The sequence below is a fragment of the Echinops telfairi genome, unplaced genomic scaffold (genome assembly GCF_000313985.2).
Source record: "Echinops telfairi isolate 266 unplaced genomic scaffold, ASM31398v2 ScPeMD7_7420;HRSCAF=8458, whole genome shotgun sequence".
Taxonomy (NCBI): domain Eukaryota; kingdom Metazoa; phylum Chordata; class Mammalia; order Afrosoricida; family Tenrecidae; genus Echinops; species Echinops telfairi.
Genome location: NW_022111320.1, coordinates 19,655,912 through 19,661,422, shown reverse-complemented (window position 1 = coordinate 19,661,422; position 5,511 = coordinate 19,655,912). Strand labels below are relative to the sequence as shown.

At 43.8% G+C, this 5,511-nt stretch overlaps 1 protein-coding gene across 2 annotated transcripts in view; it reads left to right on the top strand.

Moving 5' to 3' along the window:
- Positions 1 to 5,511, top strand: part of NCEH1 (neutral cholesterol ester hydrolase 1) — an 82,208-nt gene that overhangs the window by 987 nt on the left and 75,710 nt on the right. The window lies entirely within an intron of this gene.

Sequence of the window (5,511 nt, the reverse complement as noted above, 5' to 3'; positions counted from 1 at the left end):
CGCTGCCTTACAGCTGTGCATTGCTTCCACCCGTACGCAGGAGATGTAACTGTCTGGTTGGGCCCATGGTAAGAGACGTTATTCCCAGTGCCAACCAACCCCCGCCATCCAGGCGAACTGATAGGCTGTGCATCATTACCGAAGCCTGGTAGGTTCAAACCGCTCGCCTTTTGCTTGGCAGCCAATTTTTAACCTCTGCACCACCAGGCTTTCACTCGTATGGCCAGAGAATCTAGCATCTGAATGCAGTCTGTACCCGAGCCGAGCCCTACTGTGGTTTGGGCAGGGTTTCTGAGCTGCCTGAAGTCCTAACCTAACCGAACCCCTATCCCTCATCCAAACCTCAGTCTCTCCCTTCTCCCACCCTTGGATTTTCGTCTCAGTGATTTTTGTCAATGCCTTCCAAGAATGACAACTAGAATAAAATGGGGTGGAGTCAGGTGGTGGTGGGGTGTCATGATTTTCCTAGAATTTTTTATTGTGTTTCCGGCCACCCTGTATATAGAATTGCAAAGTCTGTTAGGTTTTGTCCCATCAAAAATCCCCCTAGGGTATTGTATGTAGTCCTTTCTGTATGGATTTGCCCTCCTAAGGACATAATCCACCCCAACTCCATATTCTCTTCCAAACACCCCCCACCATGCGCACGGCCCCCCTGCCTTAGAGTCAATGATTCATAGAATCAGAGTACCCTGCCAACCTGCCCCTTCATGTTTCCAAGTCGATAAATCTTTACTGCAGCAGAAAACCCCATCTTTTTTTCCCCCAGGGAGGCTGGTGCATTCGAACTGCTGACCTTTTGATTACGGATCTAACCCATAACCCATTACACTACCAGTTCCCATCTGATGTCTTAGGAAGGGTCTATCGGTCCCCCTTCCTTTCCTCCTGTCTATTACAATATTGGCATGATGGAATGGTCCCCCTTCTTTAGCCTTGTGCTAAGAAAGACCTTCTTAATGTAGGAAGCTTTGAAGTCCACTCTTCCCCCTGGAAATAACACCTTGCCAGGATTTTGGAACACAGTTATATTTATCTGGATGGTTGACGTGCCTTTGTACAATAACTTATGAATATTGAAAACAGAGTAGAAGAATAAAACTGCTATATTGGCCACAGAGATTCTTCTTAGTTTTTAGATCACTAAAGAAGTCCTCCCTCATGAATTGCTTATCTGGGGAAAGCCAGATTTGGAGAATGTTTTTCATTCTCAGTTAGAATAACAATCCCTCAAGGGCAAGGCTGGATCGGATCCTCTACAGAGGCACCCTGGGTCAGTGTTTGGGAATGATGACCTCTAGTCACAGCGATAATGAGATAATACTGCCACCATGGTTCACGAGTGACTCCTGTTACTTCACTTCTGAATTGTGCATCACAAACAACCATCCAGATCAGAAATAGGCACGGTGGTCCAGTAGTAAGCACATGCTGATTAGAGTCAGGCCTTTCTGAATCCCACTTCACCCTGGCTGTGAACCTAGGATATTTATTCACCATCTCTGAACCACAGTGGAGCCCTGGTGGCATAGTGGTTATGAGCTGGGCTGCTAACCCCAAGGTCTGCCGTTTGAAATCACCAACTGCTCGGAGGGAGAAAGATAAGGCTTTCTATTCTGGTGATGAGTTACAGCCTCAGAAATTCACAAAGGCAGTTCAACCCTGTCCCATGGGGTCCCTATGAGTTGATAGCGACTCAATGTCAGTGAGTTTGGTTTTTGGTTTGGAACTACAGTGTTCCCTGTAATATAGGCCTTATACCTACCTACCTGGTCTTTGATAAATGGTACTTTACTGGATTATATGTAAAATCTGGGTGATTGCTCATATTTGTTGAAACAATAAAACAAATGTAAGTTGGAAATAGCATCATTGACGGTAGGGAGCTCATGCTTGGACTGTGTGGCTTGCAGGTTCAAGTCCGCGGGGGAAAAAGAGGCTGTCTGCTCCCATAAATATTTAAAGTCTAAGAACCCTAAGGGGCAGTTCTACTCTGTCATAAACGGTTGCTATGCATCTGAGTCAACTCCATGACAGTGAATTTGTGTGTGTGTATATATATTTGGAGCCTCTAGAGCTACCATTAAATTGCCTTGCAGAAAATGATACCCAATATTAGTCTGAGTCAATTGGTTCCATGACAAAACGACAATGACAAAAGCCATGAAGCTGAAGCTTGCTCTGCTTTCAAAACAAGAAGTCTGGCTGTGACTTCATCTGTTGTCATTATGGGCCCACGCGTCACCTCTCTTCTCATCTCACCATCTTTATTTTGCCTGGGTGAACCAGATGAATGCTGCTTCTGGTCTTCCCACCTTGCTTTGTTAGCATCCCTCTCTAACACCCGGCGCACACATAAACACTGTTTTAGAATCACCAGGGGGCATTACAAATCCAGATGCCCAGGTCACAGCATCTACCAGTTTGTTCAGAATCTCTGAGAGGTGAGACCCGGGCATCAGTGTTTGTTATTTCCTCCCCCTTTGCCTTTCTTTTCTTTTCTTTTCTTTTTTAACAGACCAAAATGCTGCCTGGCTGTGCAACATCTTCACGATTATTTTTAATTCAGTTTAATCTGTTGTGATCTATATAGTATTCATTGGCTGGTATTTGGATGTGAATCACCAGGACTTTCTTCCTGGGCTGTGTAAGGCTGGAAGTCTCACTGTAAACTCCCCCTTTGCCTTTTCTCCAGCCAAACACACCCCAGTCCAGTCCTGTTGATGCCCTCAGCTTTGTGGCATTGCTTCGATTCTTCAAGCGATGTAACCCTACTCACCATCCTTTTCTGAGTTGTTCCTCCCTCATTAACATATGCTCACCAACCCTTGTGTTCCCTATTTCATCTTTCGAGTTGTTGTGACTTTATCCCATCTAGAGAGTTCTGAAAAGAGCGGACCGTTCAAGGCAGATCTTCTGCACTAGTTAGGCTAAACTAGTGTTTGATTTTATGACTGCTGCAAGGGATACGCGTGGTTTAAGGTTTCAAGATGATCTCTGGGCAGTAGTTTCAAGGGTTCATTCAATCCCTAGAGCTCCATGAGAATTGTGAAATTCTGTTCTGCATTTACCCCCCTTGTGATTGGGATTCTTCTGTGGAAACTTTGATCAGAATTTCAATTAAGGTAGCTGGACACCATCCAGTTCTGTTTTTATGGCAAAATGGTAGATGCTCTATAGCGCATGAGTCACACCCCCCACATCCTCCTCCTAATCCTGACCCCCCCTCTTCCTCCATTCTTCCAGGTGAAGAGAGGTGTATTTTTGGCCCTTGGATATCTGCCTGCCTGCCTTTGAAAGACCAGGTCAATGAACTAGGAGGCAGAACATAAGCACTAAATATGTTATTAGGCCAGTTAACTGGGTGTCCACTGAAACCATGACCCGAAAACTAAAATGTAATCTCTTGAAGTGTTTGGTAGTACCTGAGCCACGTCAGTGGCCACTTTTTTGGTGTCATTCTTTGAAGGATGAGGGGGTTTCCAAAAGTTTCTGGAAAAGCGGAATTGAATGATCATGGAGATTTCCCACAGGCTTTTTGAAGCCTGCTCCTGTATCTAGCAGGCAACATTTGCAAATTTAGCTTTTTACAGATGTGTAAGAATCTTGATAGCAATTACAATAATCGGCCGCACAGCAAGACCTTTCCATCGCCATCAACCTCTCTTGTCTCTCTCTCCCCAACCCTGTGGTCTCTAATAAATATTAGTCCGTGCATTTGCCATTTCTTGTCTTTTTACATCAGTGAGGTCATACGACATTTGTTCTTCTGTAAGTGCACGGCATGATGTCTTCATGCTCCAGCCGTGGATCAAGATTCCATCTCTCTACTTTGGATGAGTTGTATTTCATTGTATGTATGTATCGCAGTTCATTTATCCTCCTGTGTCCATAGACATCTAGGGTGTTTTTTTCCCTCACCCTTTTGGCTATTGTGAATAGTCTTGCAATAAACATTGATGTACACCTCTTTTTTTGAGTCTCTGCATTTAAGTCTTTTAGATATATACGTAGGAATAGAATTGCTCCTAGGCCCTATTGTTTTTAGTTTTTGTGAAGAACGCTTCCACAATGGTGGTACTGTTTTGCAATCCCAGTAACAATGCCTAAGGGTTCAGATTTTCCCACACCCACCAACACTGGTTATTCTGCTTCTTTGATTTTCCCTAGGATATTATGTTCATCCCTTAGAATTTTCTTCATGAAACAAATCTGGCATCCACAAGTCAGGACAATGCTAGATGCCCCTTTTCTAATTGTATGACTCTCATTTAATTCCCTTTTCTTTGGACATTAGCCAAGAACCCCAGTAAGATGTTGAAAACTAGTAGTATGTCTTCTTTCTCTCGCAGGGAGGAATGTCACCGGTCATCTCTTGAACTTGGTAATACTTTTATGGCTTGTAATCAGGGTAAGGCATGTTTGGAGTTATAAGTGAGCCAGATCTAGGATTGTGACTGTACAGTAAGTCCAGGTTTGTGTGCCTTAGTTGGGTTTGGCCTTGGTATTATTCATGTGAATCATCAGATTTCTATTGTGGAGCAAACTCAGGAGTTAGTGTGAGTCAATGAGGGTTTGTGTGACTATGGGAGTCAAGTGTTTTTTATGTTAAGAAAAACCAACAACTATGATACTATCTATCAATGTTATTCTCTGTTTGCCTCTGTATTTTATGCCTATCGGTGTATATGCATCTATGTATCTTTTTAAGAAATATATTTGATTTGTTTTCTTCCCTTTCTCTCCCTTTTCTTGCCCTAGCTCCTTTGCAACTATCAAAGTATGCTTCTCAAGGACCCCAAACAAACAAATATATTGATGCAAATGATGGGGGTCGGAGAGGAGACCCAAAGCCCCTCTGTAGACAATTGGACATTCCCTCACAGAAGGGTCACAAGGAAGGAATGGGTCATTCCAGGGTGCAGCAGTATAGCACCGTCAGAACACACAACATTTCTCTAGTTCTTTAATGCTTCCTCCTCCCACCCCACCCCCACTACCGTGACCATGTTCTACCTTACAAATCTGGCTAGACAGGAACACGTACACTGGTACAGATAAGAGCTCACAACACACGGAATCAGGAAAAGCCTTCAGGAACTGTATAATGGAGTAGCGATGCCAGGAGCATGGGGGCAGAGGGTGGAAAAAGGAGGAGAAATGGGGAACCATCTACAATGATTGACATATACATCCCGCCCCCCACCCCCAGGGTACGAACAACAGAAATGTGAACAACAGAAATGTAGGTGAAGAGAGACAGTGGACAGTGTAAGATATGAAAATAACAATAGTTAATAATTTATCAGGGGTCCGTGAGGGTGGGAGGGTGGGGGAGGGAGCAAAAAGAGAGGAGCTAATACCAAGGGCTCAAGTAGAAAGAAAATGTTTTGAAAAGGATGATGGCAAATGAGTTTGATTTTGTATGGGTTGTTATAAGAGCTTTAAGAACCCCCAATAAGAGGAGATGAGCCAGTCAAGGTGCGATGTAACAACGATGAAAAATACAAC